The 21,872-nt window shown below is 46.8% G+C and overlaps 1 long non-coding RNA gene across 2 annotated transcripts; it reads left to right on the top strand.

Moving 5' to 3' along the window:
* Window positions 1–7,566: 7,566 nt before the first annotated feature.
* LOC146440462 (uncharacterized) lies at window positions 7,567–21,612 on the top strand. 2 transcript variants are annotated; one of them, XR_014851163.1, is made up of 5 exons: window positions 7,567–7,911; window positions 10,682–10,748; window positions 18,556–18,650; window positions 18,912–19,026; window positions 21,335–21,612. It is a non-coding gene; the product is annotated as an uncharacterized LOC146440462 (long non-coding RNA). The 2 variants fall into 2 exon arrangements; XR_014851162.1 differs by lacking the exon at window positions 18,912–19,026 and having other exon boundaries at window positions 7,578–7,911.
* Window positions 21,613–21,872: the final 260 nt, after the last annotated feature.

Raw genomic sequence — 21,872 nt, 5'->3', positions numbered from 1 at the left:
CCATGTCCCCAAGTGCCACATACCCATGGCTTTTAAATCCCTTTGGGAATGGGGACTCCAGCACTATCCTGGTAGGTCCCACCCACCCTCTCCTGTGTTGTGTGTGAGAACTCCAGCACACCCTGGATGGTGGCACAGAGGGTGAAACTCACAATATGTGCACAGAATTTTCCTGGGGTTGCTATTTGCAGTTCACTGTAAATTCCTCTCATGTCAAGGATGAATTTTGAAATTATTCAAATGGGTCCTGAGCAGCTTTTTGGAGCTCCAAGGAAAATCCTGAAGTCTGACTGTTGCTATTAAATAGCGGTGCAGTGGTCTACAGCAAGACATGATTGCTTTTTCTCCCACATCAGACAAACCAGCTGAGCTGACCAGATCTACCACTGGGGTGATGGATTTGCAGCAGACACCTGTCTCATGGTGAGCCACCCAGCAGTTGAACACAAAGTCCAAAATCAGTGTTATCCTCTGCTTGGTCACCCTGCAAACTGACCACCAGTGAAAGAGCAAGGGAGGAGTCAAAGCAGGTTGTTATTAATTACATGATGGAGAAGAGAAGGCTCTGAGGAGACCTCAAGGGGGCTTATAAAAAGGACAAAGAGGGACTTTTCCTATGGGCAGATAGTGATGGGACAAGGGACAATGGTTTTAATCTGGGAAAAGGCAGGTTTAGATGAGAAGTTAGGAAGAAATTCTTTACTCAGAAGGTGGAAACGGCTTTCCTAGAGAAATTGTGGATGTCACATCCCTGGAAGTGTCCAAGGCCAGGTTGGATGGGCTTGAAGCAACCTGGAATAGTGGAAGGTTGCCCATGGCAGGGGTTGGAACAAGATGATCTTTGAGGTCCCTTCCCACCAAAACAGTCTGTGATTCTGTGATTCTGTAATTCTGTGATTCTGTGATTCTAATTCATGTATGGCTTCTACAAGTGGCTCTATGCACTTTATGAGGACATATCCTGACAGCAGCATCTTTACCAGGCCACTGGGCTTGAGCGAAGCAAAATAGGAAATTAATTACTTTATTAAAAGAAGAAAAAACCTGCAAACATATTCTGGTCCTACCTTCACACACAGAGTCGGGAGCAAAGGACAAGCACAAAATCCCACCAAGGAAGGAGCAGAGAGCTCCCAATGGGGTCCATCCCCTTCACACCAGAGCCTGCTCCAAGAGGGAGCTACAGTGGGCTTGAAAATACTGACTTTGGCCAGTTTTTGGGGCTGCTGACTTTGGCCAAAGGATGGCTGCCACGTGGGCTGGGGTGGCTGAGGTGGCTGAGTGAAACCAGGCCATGGTGGTCACAGGTGATGCTCAGATATGGCTCCAGATGTTCTGTGCCCTGCCTTGACAACCTCATCGCTGCTCTTTCCACTGCTGAATAAGCCAAATCTGACATGTTCGATCCTACCTGGCCATAAACCTCCTGTTGCTGCAGTAACAGAAATCCAGCGTGCTCCTCTCTTCCTGTGTAACAGCTGAAGTGACTCTGTCCCTGCTGCTGTCATGGAGGTGAATCCTGAGGGTTTAAACTTGGAATATCCTGAGCTGGAAGGGACCCACGAGGATCATCAGGAAGCAAAGCCTATGAGGCCACATTATTATGTAATTACTTCATGCATGAGGATTCATTTATCCTTCTCATTCAGCCACAGATTTTTTTTTTTAAAGTCGTTTTAATGATGCTCAGTTCCTGGCAGGATTTTGAAAATTGATATTTAGAGATGTATAAAACCTAGGGGGAAAAGGACCCTGAGTATATCAGAGAGTGAAAAGCTGCCCAGGAAAATGCTGTTAGGGATGTCCCACTCTACAGGACAAGTCAGGGATCACCCTGCCACCAGCATCTGGGCCAGTCCTGCTGCAGAAATCCAGATCAGCACCTTCTGGGGCTTGCAGAAAGACCCAGAGAGGACATTTATCCTGACGAGCGAATGCTACGATTAAAAATATTGTCGGGAGGGGAGGAGCAGAAATTATGTTCATTAAATTGCCGGTTGAAAATAGTCTGCTCAATTTGGGCTGGCAGCCCCCCTCCACCACCCAGCCAGCCCTCCCTCCCTGCTCCGTGCAGGAGAAGGGCTCCTATCTCCTGAGAATCCCGATAAACCCTCCTCTCGCACCCTCCCCTTCCCCCCCGAAATAAAAGTGAGCTGTCTTAGTGCTAGGATGCAGAAACCACTTCCAAGCCAGCATTACATCAACATTGCAGCTGATAAAGGGATGCACAATGGAGTGTTAGACTAATAGAAAAACACAGCTCAGATAAGGCAGGCTCCTGATAGCCTGGGCTGATGTAAAATGCCATTGTCTCCCTTTCTGTCAGCTGAGTCACTGCAGCGATAGGGAATTCCAGTGGCAACGGGCAAGTCAGGGGTCAGAAACCACAAACCCTGGGCAAGGCAAATCCCTGGGGTGGGCACCGCTGGGCAGATGGAGCTGGGGGGGCTGGGGGTGCAGCTGGTGGCAAATTTGCTGTGGCTGAAGGGAGAGGGAGGAGGATGAAGGATGGGAAAGGTCCAGCCTGCAGGACTGCAGGCTCTGTGTGCAACAGAGATCCCTCAGCACCACCACTCCTGGCATGGCACCTACTGCTTTTCATGGCTTTTCCTTGCTGCTTCACCTCCCTCCCACCGCCTCATCCCTCTCCTGTATTTTTCTGAAGTCAGGGAGAGTGGGAAATCAGCTGGAGAATGCAGGGGAGGCGATGCTGGTGGCACCGCAGCCTCCCAAGTCTTTTTGGGTCAACATCATCCCTTCCACGGGACTTGAGCAGGCACGAGAGGAGCTAAATCTTGTCTCCAGCTGCTGTCCCACACTCGTCTGACAGATAAAGTGGGAGAGGCACACAGAAGGACACCCTGCCCGCACCCAGCCGGTGCCAGCAGCCAGAGGATGTCTGTCTCCATCCCTCCTGTGAACGGGAACTCCCAGAGCCCTCCGAGGGCTGCGATAGTGCCCTGCCTGGCGGGTGAGGGTGTTTTTCCCCTCTGAGGGCTCCGTGCTCGTTTTCCTGTGCTGCCCTTTGATCTCCTCTCACACGGCCCTGTCGCGAGGCTGCCCCAGAGGAGGAACTCCAGATTACATGTTGTGGTTATGTCATTTTTCCAGCGGACGTGCTGGCCTTGCTCGCAGCTCAGAGGGCTTTGCTTAGTGCCGACACTGCACTCGGTGGGAAGGCAAATCCTAGAGAAAGCCTGGGTGCTGCAAAGGCCTCGTGTCACAGGGAAAATGTGGGAAAACTGGCTCAGGAACCAACCCTGGTCTTTCTGTGTTTGCTTAGAGCACAGTGGGAATGTGAGGGGTTCAGAGCTTGCCACAAGGCAGGGAGTGCAAGGTCAGCCCTGGCTGGAAACTCAGTGTAAAAGCAGAAAATGGGGTTTATGTTGGGAAATGGGAGATGCTTTAACCCAAGGACATTTGGAGGACATTACACATTACAGGGGTAGAAAGCATGAAATTCCACTGATGGGGAATCAAATCTGGCTGAGGAGCTTCACAGATTGCCCTTCTGCTACATCCGAAGCAAAGACTTTCTAATAGAAAATGAAGTTTGTTTCCAACAAAGCTTTTTTAAACATTTTTCTTCTGAAAAACTTCTGGTCAACACCTTTCTCTTTTTCCCAAACTGGAGGACTTTCTTACCTATCTGGTAGCTCGGGGATCATTTCCTCATTATCGAAAGACAGAAGCAAAATTCAAAATGTGGAAGAGTGCAAAAAAAGAGGATGGAGGTCCATGTTTGTGAAGAAGCCAAGATGCCCAGGGAATGCTTCTTCTTACAGAAGAATCCATGATCCCTTTGACTCAAGACTAATTGAGTGCAGCCCACAAGGTGATCAAAGCTGCTTGAGAATTAAAAATCCTGTTTATACAAATGCAGTGCTGATGCATTTCCCTCTCCTGACCTCGCTGGTTCTCAGATCTGGCTTTGAAAGGTGGAAGTTGGGTTGTGTTAACTGGAGAAGTGGTTGGGGACTGGGGAAGAGGCTTCAGAAATGCAGGGAGAAAGGATTTTTGGGGTAGATTTGGGATTTCAGGAAACAGAACAGCGTGAGTCTGATCTCAAATTCCCATCCGTGTGCCATGTTTGGGTTTTTTGCACAGAATCATAGAGTCAGTCAGGTTTGGAAAAGACCTCCAAGATCATCAAGCCCCACCTTCCATTTTGGAAACACTTTGGTAGGGATAGTTATGAAACCAAAGAATGTCCAGACCAGATCCTCAAAGACCTTCTGAGGCCAATGGGATTTCCTTCTGGATGTGACTGTGGGAACACTGTGGTCTCCATGGAACCCCCTTTACCTCCCACAGTACAAAACCCCTGGGGAGATCTTCTTTAGCTGCAGGGAAATTCAGTGTTTCTCCTCCTGCAAACATTGGGATTCAACTGAAAGTTCCAGGAACCTAAACCAAGGGTCTAAGTTGATTTTCCTCTCTGAAGATGCACCAGAACAGCCAAGATGCCCACATGGGGCTGGATGGCAAAGGGAGCACAGGTGACCCATGCTCTGCTGAACAGCAAGTAGAGATTGAGTGGAATATGGACTTCAATGACCCTGTGGGTCTCCTCCAACATGGAATATTCTATGATTCTGTGATATCCCAAGGCTGGGACATCACAGTGGTGGGAGAGAAGCTATGAGGATAAACTCTGGAGAGGGCAGCTGGGCTGCTGAAGGCAGTTTAGATGTGGAGAGCCAGGATCCCACCCTTATGGGATCCTCACCCTTCTTCAGGAGAGACAGAGAATCCTGAGTTTCTGCTGGGGAAGAAAAATACAGTCTGGCACTGAACCCTTGAAAGGTTTCCGGCCCCTGGATTAGATGACCTCAGTATGCCTTTTCCATATCTGCTACCAGAGATATAAGGCTTACTTGAGTCTGCTGGGAATTCTTGGACAGAACTACTCTTTTATTTCTTTTTTTTTTTTAACAGAGAAAACCTGTTTATTTAGCTGTTGTTATTATTATTATTATTGTTGTTGTTTGTTTTTGTTATTATTCTTGTTCTTGTTGCTGTTGCTGATATTATTGTTATTTATGTTGTTGTTTTTATGCTTTTATATAGAAATGTGCTTGTTGCAGTGAATCCTGTAAAACCTATCAGTGCTGGATGGAATTTCTGCTCAAAATTATCACATTTCTCACCCAATGGCTTTGAAGGCATTCACAGTCCAAATCAGACATTTAATTCTCCCTTTCTCAGTAGAGGGATGAGCTTTGACTCTTTGGACATCTCATTTTACTGTTTCTCCATGACAGCCCAGGGTTAGGCACAAGGATGGTGGCTTGTGGCTTGTAATCAAATGTTAAATTATCTTGTCTCCCTTCTCCAAACCCCTTGGAGGTCGGTGGTCCTGGCATCCCATGCACCACCACATCCTCTGAAGGAGATATGGGAAAGGAGGACAGCTGTGGTTTGGATCAAATTCTGGTGTAATCCCAACTTCTCTCCTCAAGGATTGAAAATGATTGAGACATGAATCAGTTTTCTACAGAGCAAAGGTGTTGCCACTTGAGGTGGTGCCTCTCCATGACCTCTGCCTGCAGAGGTGTGAATACAGACCTGTTGTGATGCTCTGTAATGCCAGGAGGTTTCCATAACATTTAGTATGAAATCTGGAGTTGGATTCTTTATGGAAAACAGGCTGGCTTAAAAATCTGACCTTGTTTTGGAGGTGATCAGCATGGCATGCCTTGGATGCATCTTGATTTCATACAGCACCAAATACACTCACAGAAAAGTGGAATCCTGGAATGGTTTGGGCTGGAAGGAGCCTTCAAGTTCATCCAGTTCCACCCCCTGCCACGGACAGGGACAACTTCCACTAGACCAGGTTGTTCCAAGCCCTGTCCAGCCTGGCCTTGGACACTTCCAGGGATCCAGGGGCAGCCACAGCTTCTCTGGACAACCTGTGCCAGAGCCTCACCACCCTCATCATAAAACATTTTCTTACTTATATGTAACATAAATCAACCCTTCTTTAGATTAAAACCAATAACCCCTGTGCTACCTCCTGCCCTGAGACTGGAAAATTGTAAACTGTAAAGTGACCTGGAGTCTAATCTTCCCAAAACCATTACTGAATGTCTTGGTCAGCCTCAAGAAATGGATTTGCCTGAAGGAGACACTTCCCAGTCTGATCATTGCCACCACCAACCTCCTGAGAGCAGCTGTGGGGTTGGGAGAGACATCAGCAACCAGAAATCTGCTTTTTGCCCCCAGACTGGGGCAAGGAGAAATCCTCCATGCAGCAATCACTGCCAGTAAAAATACACCTGCATGAAAGCAACTTTGCAAGGATGACAACGTTCCATCTGAACACCAGCAAGTTGAAAAGTCCAGGTTGAATTTGTTTGTTTTGCTTTTCAGGGAAGGGGAAGGAGTTTAATTTTCAATCAGTATCTTTATACCAAAATTTGGAGTTGTAAAGACAGCTTGTGCCTTGAGTCGATTTGAAACTGCCCTGAGGGAAATTTTGCATCTGAAGAAATTCTGATCCAGGTGTGTTTGCTTTGTAAATGTATTTTGAAGAAAAGCCATGACTTTCAGAGGTTGTCATTCCATGGGAGCAGAAGGGTTTATATACTCTTGGGAAATACTACTGCTGAATTCCCCTCTTTTTGGCCCCAAAATTTCCTTCCCCACTGCAGCAAAACCCAGGGGGGACACAGGATGGGACAACTACAGCATCACTTTGGGTTCTGGTGGGAACATCATCCTCCCCTTCCCGTGCTGCCCATGGGAAAGGATCCCAGAGCTGGAGGTCCTGGCATGGAAGGAGACCAGGGCAAGCAGGGATGAGGCTGGAAAGGGCAAGAAGAGGGGAGATGAGGCTGGAAAGGGCAAGGGGAGAGGCGAATTCTATCGATTGGTGTGTGAAAGGCTTCCCGGGAGCCTGGTTGCTGAGAGACAGCCCTGGGAGATGCAAGGCTGGAATTAATAACTGCTCCACTGGGGCCCTGTTTGCTCTCCTTGCCCAGAGCCCGAGGACTTTGGTCGCAGCTTATCGCGCCGCCGAAAGCCCCAGGAATGCAGTCACAGGCAAATGTGCTCGTTCACACGACATCTATTAATCAAACGGCTCCCCCACCCTTTAACCCTTCGCTGCTCAGGGAGGGGGAGGAGGTGAGAGCAGCTCTGCTTTGTCTAAAGTCAGAGTCCCAGGAGCCTCTCCAGAGCAACCAGAGATTGGGGTGAATTACTCCAGTTGAGATACCATCCCCTTGCCCTGCATCCAGGGGTTCCAAAATTCCTGTGGGATTTGTTCTGGTACCTGCACCTGAAGACATCTTTTTCCAGCAGGAGCCAAGCATCTAAAATGCCTTAAAATCATCACCTTAAAATGCTTTGAAAGTCCCAATAATCGGCACTGGGAAACTACCTGAGACTTTTGTTCCTCTTCACTCTGTTCCACATTTCAGGTGCTGTTTGCACTCACAGCACAGTGGTTGCTCTGCAGCTCCCTGAGCTTGAGGTTCCTCTGCAGCTGTGAACATCTGCAGTGGTATTCTCTCTGCTCTGGACAGCACAGAGCTCATCAGACACACCCTGGGGACCCAAAACAGCACAGGAAAATGTCTCTGCTGCTGCTGCTGCTTGCAGCTGGTAGGATTTACCCCAACTTCACAGAAGCATAGAATCTCGGAATATCCTGAGTTGGAACTGTTGTGTCTCCACGGCAACACCAACCACCCTAGAATTATGGAATCGTGGAATCACTAAGGTTGGAGAAGATCTCCAAGATCATCGAGTCCAGCCATCAACCCAGCAAGGCCTCTAAACCACATCCTTAATTTCCATGTCCCTCTTACCTCACTGCTGGGTGTTTTAGTCTCTGAAATAGGCTGAGAAGTGTCTTCCCACCTTCAGACGTGCGGCTGAGGAAGATTTTCAGGCTCTGGACCTGTAAGCAGTTGTTTAGCCAATTAATTAAACCAGAGAGGGTCTGTAGGCCCTCCGTGGTGAGAGAAGAGGCAATGGCACATGCTGAGGGCAATTTAGCTCACCAAAATTAGGTTTTTGCTCTGTAACATCTCTTGGAAAACATCACCTGCTGAATTAAGTGTGTAGATCTGCCAGGATGGACATTGCTGCATTGGTTACCCTGAGATGTCACCTCATCCTTTCCTCCACCCTGAAATCTTTACGTCAGTCAAACACAGACAACAAAAATGCCCTTCAGGAAGGTACCAGGGATGCTCCAGTGCTGTAAGACACATGTGAGCCTGGGAAACACCACTTGGGCATTAGGACAATCCTACAGAGGACTAAGGTTCTGGAATGGCCTCTCAGGAGGAGGAGATGGGACAAGAATCCCACTCATCCTAGGAGAGGACTCTGAGCAGCCTCTGGTGTGGTGACCCCGAGGGGAGGCTGATGCTGCTCCTCCCTGTCCCCAGTTGCTGGACAAACAGTGCCCAGCGATAAGGTGACCATTTGTCAAAGGGGTGGGGACTCAGCAGCCTCCACAAACGTGGTCAGTGCCCCATCACCTCAAGTTTTCCACCCCAGCTGGCATCTCCTCGCCCAGTGCCACCCCAGGAGCCCTGTTGGGTGACAGGGTGAGGTTCTGGATTTGCCCCAGGCCAGAGCAGGCTGGAGGATGGGGTGGGTGACTTTTAGCCTTCCCACAGCAGGAAGGAAGGATGGATTTTTGTGCTTCGTGTCCTGAGAAGTTTTTAGCCCTGGGTCCTGCCTTGTTGGCCTCATGTCAAGAAGGAGGAGCATGAGCTGAAGGGTTTTGAATGAAGACAGAAGGCACCATGCCAGAGGTGGGATTTGGGGTATTTTTGCCTGCATTTGGCTTCTTTGCCTGATTAATGAAATCTCACAACTGCCTTCTTGTCAGAGCAGGTTTCACCTGCTCATGACAGTGAGAAATAAAGGACATTTTTATTATCTGGCATTTTTAGGCATAGAAAATTTGGGGTTTTTTCTAGCTGTCAAAGAACCAAGCACATCTTTTGGGACTGAACCAGTTCATTTCTGAAGCATCACCACACTCCAGTCTCTAGTCTGAGCCTTCAACATTCCCCCCATCACCCCCAGATCCAACTGTGCCTAAAATCCTGGATTTCTTCTGAATGAAATCAATCCAAAAGATGCACTACAGCTTCCCATGGGTCTGTTCTCTGTGGGGTGAGACTAAACCCTTTCTAAACTGTGTACAGTGCGGACATCATGTGCTCAAGGCCAATATTTTGGCTGCTTTGTCCTACTCCTCCATGGCCACCTCTCCTCTTGCTTTTCCACAATTTATTGAGTAGGACTGCCAGGTCTGTTTAGCAAAGGGACCTGGTGGGTTTCCTGCATGAAAAACAAGCACTAATCAGGACTAACTGATTCTTCATCCCATTCTTATTCCCGATGTCTAAATGCACAGAGAAAGAGAAATAAAAGAAGGAAAAATTTTTTTAAAAAAAAAAAGAGAAAGTATTATGAATTCTGCAGTTCAAACAACCTCCAGCAAACCAGGTATTGAGAAGGAAGGGAGACAAAAAATAACCTGCCAAGCAATTTGACATTTCTACCTGCAAATAATTATTCATCCAAACTCCAGCGATAAGGACATGACACTGTCCATGCAGATTAGGACCTCAACACAGAAAAAAAACCTTCTTGCTTCCCCTATTCCAGTATTGTTCCCAAAGAGTTAACAGCAAAGCAGGTCTGCAATTACCCGCGAATAATGGGGTGTGATTGGGGCACTAAAGAGCTGGAATTGATTTTTTTTTTTCCAGGCTTTCAGCTCTAGAAGCCCCTCCCTGACTTCCTGGTAACTCATGACCAGCAGGGTCAATAGAGCAGAAATCCTTCTAAAGGGCCAATCTGTATTTGAATTATTTAAACAATGTAGTACAGCCAAGTTAAATGGGCCTTATCAAATGTTACACCTCTCCAGGCACAATTGGAGACAGAAGGATATTAACTGCTGAACACTCCACTGATGGCCTGGAGAGAGCTGAAAAAAAAAGAGGGAGAAAAAGGGAAAAAAATCAGGGGAATCAAGGCAGGCTGGTTTGGACAAGGGGAGAAACAGGTGTCTGCCTAGAGATGATTTTTCTCCCATTTGGAGACTCTCTGTTCTTATCCTGGAGATTTCCTTTGTCATTCTAATAAAAAACACAATTTGGGGGTATTTAAATCCTTAACATGCATCATCTCCTCCCCTCAGGATGAGAGCATCTGGAGGGATCTGGAGGATACAGGTCTTTTCTTCACCTTTCTGGAAAGGAAAATAAGGAAGGAGTTGTTTCCATGTCACATGTCACATCCTGGTGTGCACTTTGCCCAGGGAGGGCTGGGGCATGGAGCTGCCTGCTGGGCACAGTGGAAAAAGAAACAGGAAAATAATAATAATAATAATAATAATAATAATAATAATAATAATAATAATAATAATAATAATAATTTCCTTTAAATTTGTGAGCCAGACAACAAACTTTCATCAGTTGAGAGAGGTTAAGGACCTGGCCAAGCAGCCCCAAAAGGTGGCTAAGAGCATTTTCCCCATATATGGGGAAAATCATAGAGTTTGCTTAGGTTTGGGAGCTGAGAATTCATCCAGGAAAACAGCTCTTGATTTTATAGTGAATGTGAAAGCAAACAAGCATCCACCTGGGTGTTTTCCTGGCCATTTATCCTGCTTTATCCCTACATTTTCTTGGTGTTTCAGGTGACCGGATGTGCACTGGGAAGCTCAAGGGGTCCCAGGTGGGATACAGAGGGTAAAGAGTTCACAGGTAATTCATGCACTGACATTTTCACATGACTTATGTGACCTGGAGAGAAAACAAATGTGTTTGCAAGTAAGAAACAGACTGCAAACAGACCCCAAAGGAACTTAAATTCACTAGATGATGTATGGATGGGTGAGAAATAATTCACCCACACACAGCTCTGTGGTAAGGATAGAGGGGGAAAGGATTTGTAAGGATTCATGGATTAAAAATGTATAAATATTGGTTAACTGAGCCACAAAGGTTTCAGCAGAAAGCCTCAAGTTTAAAGCAAATGAGAATAGAGGGGGAAAAAAGATTGATAACATTGGCTTAAGGACACACATCCTTGTCTTGCACAGCTACTGTGCTGCCTCTGAGCTAATTAACCCTGTTCATTAATGGGGGTTCAGGCATCAACCCCCTAAAGCTGATTTTTGTGAGGATAGGGTATCATTGTCCTCCCTGATCTGATGTCCAGGCTGGACCTTCAGCTGGAACGTGCAGCCAGAGCTGGCCAGGAAAACCCAGAGGGAAACATTTCCTGCTGTGAAAGGCTCTCCCATCCAAACTGGAACATTTCAGGAGACATTGCTGATTTCACTTAGGTTGGTCTTTTTATTTTTTTTTTTTAAAAAAAAAAAAAAAAGAAAAATAATGAGGGGAAGGAGAGGAAAGTTTTCCTGACTCTGTTCCATCCTTTTTATCAGAAGTTAGGACTATAAGAAGGTGCCTTGCAGCTCAAATCCAGCCCGGTGCTATCTCAGTATTTGACATTATTTGTCATTTGGGGAAGAATTTCAAAATGTTTAGATTCCATTACGGCTCAAAACCAAGCCCCAAACTCAACCCTTCCTCCCCCTCCGCACCAAGCAGCATTTACCATCCTTCCCCAGCCACATTTTTAGGGACTGCAAACCCCAAAATGTTTTTTTTTTTGGGGGGACAATGTCAGCAACACAACCAGGCACTGGGTTTGCTCGCTCAGATCCAGCCCCAGGCAGCCTCTGCCTCCCTTCCACGGGGGAGTTCTGTCCCTGCCAGCTCTGGACGTCACATCTCCAGCAGATTCTTCCACCTTGGACGTCCAGCTGAAGGTCAGCAGCCCCTGCTTTCGCACGCTGCCTTCGCCGGGCGATGCTGGCAGGGGACAGGATGGTCACAATATTGGGAGAGCTCAACCCAAGCAAGCTCAGGGTTTATAAACTCCTGGCCTGCCCTGCAAGGCTGCAAGGTCGGCCCTTATCTGAGTTTGCAGAGGGTTTGCAAAGTGCTGGCCGCCCTCCAAATATGTTTGGGAGTTTTTTAGTCGAACCTAAGGCTGCCGGACTCCCACGTTTGACATTTTCCAAGTGCCGCGGAACGGCGAGGGAACAATGTGTGATTATGGCAGCTGGCTGGGATAGGGAAAGCTGCTGGCTGGGGTTTTCCAAGAGCCAGAGAAAGTGTGAAGGCTCAGCAGCCCTGCAGGAGCCACCTTTCTCAGGGATGCTGTGGGGTGAAGGGGGTGCAGGAACAGCCAAACTCACCCCTTAAAAACCTTTTAATTGCAGCCCAAAAACGGAACAATTAAGTTTTGCAAGGGGGGGAAATAGCTTTATCTCTGCCTGGTTACCTCTGCTTCCCCTGCACCATGGTGTTGTGAGACCCTGCAGTGCCCCAGGTGCTGCTCAGCCCCATTTCACAAAGAAATGAGGCAAAAAGTAGCCACGGGGATGATTCACAGTCAGAAAAGGAACTCCTGGACTTCTAGGGTTTCTCCAGGTCTGCATTAACCCCTTCATCGACTCTTCTTCCCTTTTGTGCCTTAATTAATCCATCAGTAGCAAGGGCTTGCCATAATTAAAGAGCTGAGTTCATTAATAGATATGCTCGATATTGTATAATAAATGAGCTGAGGTACCCTAATTGTCAGCTGGGAATATTTCTGTTACTTGGGGAAAAAAAGGGAAGAGAGGAAAACCACTCTGAAGACAGATAAAATTACGAACTGGCTCATTGTTTTATTTCCCTTTTTCCTTCCTTTTATCTCACTGGTAAACTGAGTGTGCAGGACAGGGAGTAAAAGAAAACAAAGGAAAGAGAAAGGAAAACCAAAAAGCAAAAGTGCTGTTTTTCTTTCTTTCTCAAGAAAACAAGTCCAGAAAACTTAATCCAAAAGTTTTTCACTCAGCAGCTGCCTGCACTTAAAAATATATATATTTTTTTGAGAAGGGGAATGAAAGGAGAGGCATGGCTGGGGAGAAATGGGATGTGCTTAAATACAAATTGCACTGGAAGTGCAAAGGGGGTTATTAGTCAGATAGGGAGGATTATTTTACATCTCAACCACCTCTACAACCACGCGTGCAAACGCCTGCATGAAATGTTGCCTTAATCATCCTGGTCAAAGTCCTTTGGCTACAAGCAAGGCCTTGTTGTACTGCGGATTAACAGCAGGGAAAAATAATAAGGGATTCTATATATACAATTTTCTGGCTTTGGTTGCAAACCCCAGGGTCAGGGCAAAGCTCTGATTTCAAACAACTGTATTTTGAGTGATCCTGTTTATTCCAAGTGTCTGCTGAGGCTTTGACTCCGAGCTATTAATACAAAATAAATAATTTTTGCACGAGCTATTTTTACCTCCCTTGCCAGAAAAGCGAAGCAGAAGTGACACGTGTGAACAGCAGAAAGGGAGTGAGGCAGGGCCGTGGGCTCCTGGGGGTTTTTGGCTGCTGAATGACACGTGGAGCACTGCTGGATGAGGATGCTGAGGAAGAGCATCAGCCAGCACAGTTAGAGATGCTTCTGCAACACATATGGGATGGTGGGACACTCCCAAGATGTGTTGGGCCATTGATTTTATCCCATTTTAACTGCTGCTGTTTGAGAGAGGGTCTGACCTGGCCCTCTGTGAGCAGTGTGTGAGCCCAGATGATGCAGATGTGAGCCCAGATGATGCAGATGTGTGAGCCCAGATGATACAGATGTGCTGGTACAAGATCCTGTGGTGTTGCAGTTGCTGTCCTTCTGTGGGGCTTGGTGCAAACGTGGTTTTTTGGGAAGCAGTATCCCACCACAGCATCTCGTTCCCTGTGGTGTGGGACCCATCCAGGCTGGCTGGAATGCACTTGGACTCAAAGCATTTGGGTGCTCAGGGAGCAAGAGGTCAGGAGATAAAGGCAGCAAATCCCTGCTGGGTTGTGCTCCCAGCAGATGCCAGGGATGAGCTGTATTTGCACACCTGGAGCTGATGGTTGTGCAATCACAGCCCAATTCTCTTCTCCAGCAGCTGCTTCCCTGCTCCCCTGTTTGCAGGTTGATGCCTTGAGCTCACTGGGGACAAGATTTCAGGTCCAGTGATGGAGTGAAATAGGAGGGAAGTTCAAATGGTGCCATGCACTCCACAAATGAGGGCCTCAGGGATGGGAAAAAATCCTGCAAAGCCTCTGCAGAGGCCACTTGGCCTCCTGGGTTGTACCTGAAGTACAATCTCCTGCTATTGTTGTCTAAAAATACTTTAAAGTCTTTACCACTTGTTGTGCACCTCATAATCAAGGGGCTTCACAAGGGTTTAGGGGTTCAGAAATGAGGGTGGGCCTGGGGCCACTAGCAAGGCGAGGAGAAGGCAGCTGGTGGAGGTGCCAAGTGATTTCCTCTCAAAATCCCAGCCCTAAGGAAGGAATTCTTCCCTGTGAGTGTGGGGAGGCTCTGGCACAGGTTGCCCAGAGAAGCTGTGGCTGCCCCTGGATCCCTGGAAGTGTCCAAGGCCAGGCTGTTCAGGGCTTGGAGCAACCTGGGATAGTGGAAGGTGTCTCTGCCATGGCAGAGGGTGGAAGTGGATGAGCTTTAAGGTTCCTTCCCACCCAAACAATTCTGTGATTCTGGGATTAACCTGTGTCCAGTTCAGGCACTCAAATCAGCCTGGGGAAAAGGGGAAATCCCTGCTTTCTGCTCCCACCATGGCCTCTCCATCAAAACAAACTCCAGAGCTCTCCCATCTCTGCTGGATGTGCATCAGGGAGGGATGCACCTGACCCCGGGGTGTTTTCCATGCTCAGACTCACACAGGCACAAGGAAAGACCTTCAAAATTGCTGGACAAGGACCTGGTGTCCAAGGCTCCCTCCAGAGCAGGTGGGGGATGTGACTGCTGTGGAGATGTGGGAGGCATTCAGTGGAGTCTGGGAGTCTGCAGGGAGAGCAAGCAGCTGGAAAACTGCCTGGCATTCCTGTCTGGGTGCTGTGCTTTTGGTGCTGCATTTTAAGATCTACAGAACTACATATTGATCAATCTAGAAAACCAGTTTAAATTATCAGGTTACAGAAAGACATAAATTTGTTTAAGCTGTAAGATCTCCAAGACAGGACTGTGTCCCACAGTGGTGTAAAATCCCTGTGAAAGTACTGGGATGCAGAAGCAGACAAGGCTTTAGATACACAGGTGCTTCTTAAAGGGAAAAAAATTGAAGATAAGTATGTAAACAGATTTATATCGATTCTGGTTCTGGATATCCATCACTTGTAATTTTCTATAGGCAGGGGAAGTGCACCAGGGGAACTTCCTGCAATCAGTTGCAATAAATCACTGCAAGATCAACTCAGTCTCATCTTTTTCCACCTAAATCTCCTAACAGCCACTCTTTCCAGTTTGGAGGAAGAAGGTATGAGCACAGTCTGTCTTTGTCATAACTTATATATTTCAATTTTCCATGTTTGGCAAAGTCAGGGCTCAGCCTAAGCCTAGTGCAAAGCACCAGCTTGGTTTCACTGTCACCCTCAGAGCTTCCAGTTGTCACGTTAATAAGGTCTGGATCTCAAACAGAGCACCTGGACACCCAATAATGTAATTAAATACCAATAAAATCATGTGGATGCTGCCCATCATTCCTGGCACAGCTCAGGATCTCCAGTATCCCAAAGGAAACCTAGGAATAACCCAAACTGGGGTCCCACCAGCACTGAGGCAGGAGAGCAGAGGGGCAGCTGGCTTTCCACGAGCCATAGGCATCTATTAACAACCAGCTTTTTGGCTCCTCTAAGTGCACTCAGCCTGCCTGGGTTTTATTGGCATCACCCATCTCCCAGTAAATGTGATAAGAGAGGCTGATTAGCCTTGGCCATCAGTCTGAGCTCGGGATGAGTCTCCAGCAGGGCTGTCTGAAGGCTCCTGACCACATGTGCTTTCCATGCCACACTTCCAGGCCCAGGAGGCTCTCATGAAGATTGTCCCTGGACCTCATTGTTTACTTTCAGGCCAGCATCAGAATTAAGACCAATTTAGCTGCCCCTTCTTTTCTTTTTGTTTTTTTCACCCGGCTCAGTCTAAACATGCATGTCGAGAAAGAGACTTTTTTATTGCCAAGACAACACGTGATAAGGAAAGATCATCTGTCTGAGAGAAAATGACTTCTGTGGGCTTCAGAAAGTGGTCCCAAGGGTCTGATTCCAGCACAGGAACAGCCCCTGGAGAACATTAAGGAATTAAAACCCTCACGATAAGGCACTTTTCTTTTATAGTTTTTTATTTCATAGCAATAGTCACAGCTTAAAGATAAGGGCAACATACATTTTGTTTAACTAGGCTCTTGTTCCTCGCTGTGGGGCTCAGAGTGAACTGGCATCCATCAAACTCCTTTGTGATTTACATGAATACCTGATTCTTCTGATAAGGGAAAGTGTAAGTCAACACAGTTCTGTTGTAATTGGGTGTTACCTGTTCAGATACTGAGCTGCTATCTCGGCATCAGCTCACAGCGAGCTCCACTTTACCTTTCCTTGCTAGGTGCACAGAGAATGTCTCCTGCTTCTCCCTTGGCCCCAGGTGGTGCAGGAAGCTGCCTGGGTCCTTTCAGTCTCGTGGAGGTGTCCACAGGACGCTGGGGATGCTAAAAGTCCATGAGCATTCAAACAGCGATGGGAAAAAATTACCGAAGAAAAATCCCCATTTCAACCCCAAATCCCCATTTCAGGTTCAGCAGAACTCTCAGCCCCTCTCTGTGTGTTCTACCAAAGATGTGCTACCATATTCTTATTTTTCCTATATAATTATTTATCTTAGTGAGCAGCATTTCATGTTTATACTATAAAATACATATTCCTGATGTTGGTACAATGGCAGCAATCTCTGTCCCTCGGCATAGCAGGACTTCTTTGCAGAATCTTTGTAGATGTTAGGGATATTGAGACAACTCAAAGCTTGAGAAGTTCACAGCCCAAAATCAAACCAGAAGTGGATCCCAGTAAAGGATTTGATGACTTCCACAAAGCAGGACTTCTCAGAGGAGAGGCTGTAGCTCCTGCCACCCCTAATTAGATGGCAGTGCTCCAGGAGAAAACTGCTTTCCTTCTAAAAGCACCTGGACTTCCATAATGAGCATGACTTGAAATGAGAAAAGAAAGAAGGCAAAACCACAAACAGCCTGAATTTCCCACCTAAAGCCTCAGAGGGCCAGAGGATTGAAGAAATGAAATGTAAATCACTAACCAAAACCACTCATTTTGGATAAAGAACGACCCAGAGGCTGCCTAGTGCTTTCTTTCTGCCTGACATCTTTAGGAGAGCTGAGCTCAGGAACCTGAAGTGGAAAACAGGGTGGAATTTGGCCAGGTTTTAATACCAGCCTGCCACAATCCTGATCTCCCTGGCCTGAGTGACACAAAGCTGCAGGGACATCTCAGGAGCTGCTGGTGGAGAGGTCAGGAGACTTCATCCCAGTGAGATGCAGACTGGGAAGATCCTTACAGGGGTTGTGAAGGATATTTGGATGCATCTCCTTCCCAAAAGTGAAAGAGAATTTGAGTGATTTGCCAGCTCCCAGCTGGGACAATACAGGAACATCCAAAAGTCTTTTATTAAATCAAATTATTCTCTTGATGCAGCAGCAATGAATGAGCTGCTCATGGCAGATGTCCCCAAACCCCAGTGACATTCCACGTGCTGATCCTTCAAAGTAAATCTCCCCAAACCCCAGTGAAGTTCCACATACTGATCCTACAACTCTACCCACATGGGAGGAATGTTGTTTTCTGCCAGCAAACACCCAGGGCTGGATGAATGAGAGGAGAGGCAGGGCAGATGCAGCCTTTTTTCCCTGAAATGGGATCCAGGTCTTCAACAAGAGTCAGTCTCAAAGCCTGATCCCTCCTCTGTCTCCCCAAAAGCTTCTGCTCAATACAAAACCTTGATGTTGCCTCCTAATTTGGGGTCATGCATCACCTAAAACATCACTGTGGCCACAGTATGGGTTGGGTGGGCTCTGCTTGGCAAGGGGAAATCATGGCTCAGTTGGCTTCAGGTGCTCTTGGAGGATGGGAATATTTGGCACTGGGAAAGACCTGGAAAAATGCTCCAGCCTATGCAATTAGAAAGGTTGTATTGTCTTGGGTTTATGAGTTTAAAAGACTTTCTTGGCCACTGAGCTGTTGGAAAAGCAGGATTTTATGGTCAGAGGAAGGCAGATGTGTAGATATGTATTTATATAAAATGCTGACTGCACTTTTAGCATGGGAGAGCTCAGGTTTAAGAGGCAATTTCCTGGCTTAGTCTAATTCTCTCATTAGATGTTTTCCTTCACACTAAGTGAAATTCTGCCTGAATTAAAGACCCGCTGTTCCTCTTATCTGCTGCTGCTGTTATCTGACTGCGAGGAAAGGCTGGGAGCAGAGACAGCCAGGGCTTGCCATTTTACAGCTCTCCTTCCCACTTTTCCCCTGGGCTTGCATCAAACACCAGGAAGAATTGTTAAAAACCAGCCTGTCATGCTCAACACAGCCATACAAAAGGAAGAATAATGGAAAAGCCACAAAATAGGTCCATTTCCTGAATATATATAATTTTTTTTTCCTAGGGGGATCTCCCAAAATCTCCTACAAACCCCAGTGAAATTGTCTCCCTGGAGCAGGAACATCCTTTCTGGTGAAAGATCCAGGTCTAGTCACTTGTGTGAGTCTCCAAGGGTGTCATGGAAAGGGAAAGAGTAAAAAACACCAACCCTGCTCATTATTTATTGTCACTGCTCCTTTCTGGGTCCTGAGCCAGGTTGGTACAACCAGCAGGAGCCAAGACACCTCAGCCACATCCCTGGCTCCACCACTGACTCACTGCTTAGCCCTGGGCAAGTCCCTTCACTTCTTTTCATAAATCATAAAATCGTTTGAGTTGGAAGGGACTTTTTAAAGGTTTCACCTCTTTCTCCCCCTTCAGGAAAGTCTCTGTCTTGATTAATGAGTTTGTCAGTTTTGAGGGAGCAGGATTTGTTGGTCCAACACCAAACACAACTCTTCAGCTCCTGTTTCCAGCTGATTCTCTTCATGCCACAGTGAGAGCAATGCTTGTGCCTCATCAGGGTAGCCCTTAATCATGAACCTTTTATCCTCTGATTTTTCATTAGAGACTTGTCCCACTGTTATCCAGAGTTTTATCCAGGTTTCCTCCAAAATCCTCCTTTGTCCCAAGCCTCTTCCACGCTCTGTGTTTGAGTGTTCCAGGCTTTGCAGTGGGGTTGGCTCTGCCAAGATCTGCATTTCTCACTCAAGCCAGCTTTATCAGGGCTGCATTTCCACCGTGTGACGTGCCTGTTCCCTAAATTACCAACACACTTCCAGGCACAGAGGCGTTTGGAGCCCTTGAAACCAAATTAGCCACTCTCCATTTTGCTTACATTCAGGTTTTTTTATATTTATCCCTAATTCAGGGCTTTGGCAGCCAAACTCCTTGCAGTATCCTGCTGTCTCTGGGAACATCAAACAAAAAAACACCAAAAAGGGTAATTTCTCACTGGACCTGGACATCCTTCCAAGAAGTCCCTGCTCCATGATCAGCTGAGAATTGCAGCAATCTTTAGAAGAAAAGGCTCTGGAGAGAGCTTAGAGTCTCTTCCAGTGCCTAAAGGGGCTCCAGGAGAGCTGGAGAGGGACTTGGGACAAGGGATGGAGTGACAGGGCGAGTGAGAATCCCTTGTCCCAGAGGGCAGGGAGTGATTGGATATTTTGCTTGTCCTCCCAGCTTTCTCCCTCACCTCCTGGCAAATTCTAAGTCTTCTGCTTTGATATTCTCCCCCTAGAAAACCTAAGAGAAATCTGCTTCCTCTGAGCCTGTAGTGAAAAGGGATGTAGAGCATCCTGAAATGATGGTTCCTGGGTGGACATGCCTCTTCCCATTTGAAACAGAGATAGAGCTGGCCCAATAATTCCACCAAAAAATCTCAGTCTGAAAGTCTTTAAAACATTGATCTGATTTAAAAAGAAACAGAAACCTGGAGTCAAAAAGCAGGTGGCTTTTATCAACTCTTTCATTATTTAATTTGGCTGGAATGTCCTTCTTTACTCTGAAGATGAATGAACCTTCTTGCTGACAGCAACTCCCTTACCTTTTGCTTTCAAACTTAAATTGAAGGGATTTTAGGGGATTTACTGCTAGGAAAAAAATAAAGCACCTTCCTCATCAGAAACTGTGCTCACCTGTGGTCATGAAAAGCTCTGGAAAACCACAATACCTTTCTGGGGAAGTTACACCATGTAGAGTAGAATCATGGAATGGGGTGGGCTGGAAAAGAGCTTAGAGATCATCTTGTTCCAATCCCCTGCCATGGGCAGGGACACTTTGCAGTAGACCAGGTTGCTCAGAGCTCCATCCAAAATGGCCTTGAACACTTCCAGGGATGGGGCAGCCTCAGCCCAGGACATTTCTGGTGTCTCCTACTCCAGCTTTGGATACCCAGCCCTTCGGTTGTCCATATAAATTGGGCTGTGGCAAGGACAATTTTAGTGTTCCTGAGAGCATCTCTGCACCCACATCCGGGCTTGGACCTCTTTAAAGGTCTGAAGGATCAGATTTTGGGCACTTTGGTCAGTGACACCCAAGTTGGATCATCACAAGCAATCCCTTAGTGACAGCTAAGCAGGGATAAACCTCTGTATTCTTGGAATTTGCTAAGTAAAATTCTTTTAAAGCAGGAAACATGTGGCTTAACCTCTAGACAAATATCCTTCTAAGATCAGGTGTGAGGGCTCAAAGCCCTTCATCCAGCATAAGCTGGAGATCTTCAGAACTTTCCTGAACACCCTTAGATTTTTTTATTAGAAAATAAAATTTGCATTTCTCCCAGTTCATCACATGGTCCTGAACAAAAAATACAGCAGCCAGCTACATATTTTCTTTAGACAAGGCAATTGGAGCCTGGACTTTGCTTCTTCCCATCCTGTGGATTATGATTTTTTTCTTGCTTCAGCAATAACCTGCGCTCACTAGAAACCACCTCTGCATCTCATGAGCTCTGCCAAGAGGATATGAAATTAATGAAGTTTAAATGAAGAGCTGCTCCCTCTTCCAGCCGTCCGATTCATGCTTTTGGTTTAGTAAAACCCTGGTGGAGAGCTCCTGATCTAATCACGGGAGCTTGTGCTTCATGATCCAATTACTGCCAAGTTTCTGGATGTTTTATTTCCCTTTGATGTGAACATTTAAAGGTGTGAACTTCTCAAGGGCTGGCCTGACGACTCTCTCAGCCCTGAGATCCCATTTGGGAAGGAAGGAATGAAATACTGTGATTTTCTACAGATTTGAACTTCTTCAGCCAGAATCTGTCAATCCTGATACCCACAACTTATTTTTACTCTTACCTACAGGTCTCCACCCCTCTGCCAAGCCTGGCTTGAACCAATCAGTCAATGAAGATGTCATCTGGAGAAACGTGCAGCCAGCACACTCATATAGCCTCGTTTTTAAAAGGGAAGCTACAGACACAGAGACAACACCGAGACTCTTTCCCAGCAGAATTCTCCAGCCCGAATTTGCAAGTTTACAAGGAGCAGTGGCCTTAAACTAAATCACAAGAAGTTCCACCTCGACATGGGGAAGGAATTCGTTATATAGATGGTGGCAGAGCACTGGAACAGCTGCCCAGGGAGGGCGTGGAGTGTCCCTCTGGGGACATGTTCCTGTGTCACCTGCTCCAGGTGACCCTGCTCTGGTGGAGGGGGTGGATTGGGTGATCTCCAGAGGTCCCTTCCAGCCCTAAAAATTCTGTGATTCTGCACAAGCTGGGCTGAGAACTGATGATTTTGGTGCACTTCATGAGGGAGTGCAGGATATCTGCTCTGCAGGCTGATTTCCCAGCACTGTTGCCCAAACATCACGTTGCACCCTCAGTCTTTCATGTCCCAA

The sequence above is a fragment of the Lichenostomus cassidix genome, chromosome 3 (assembly GCF_008360975.1).
Source record: "Lichenostomus cassidix isolate B80296 chromosome 3, HeHo_3.0, whole genome shotgun sequence".
Classification (NCBI taxonomy): domain Eukaryota; kingdom Metazoa; phylum Chordata; class Aves; order Passeriformes; family Meliphagidae; genus Lichenostomus; species Lichenostomus cassidix.
This window is presented reverse-complemented; position numbering and strand designations above follow the sequence as displayed.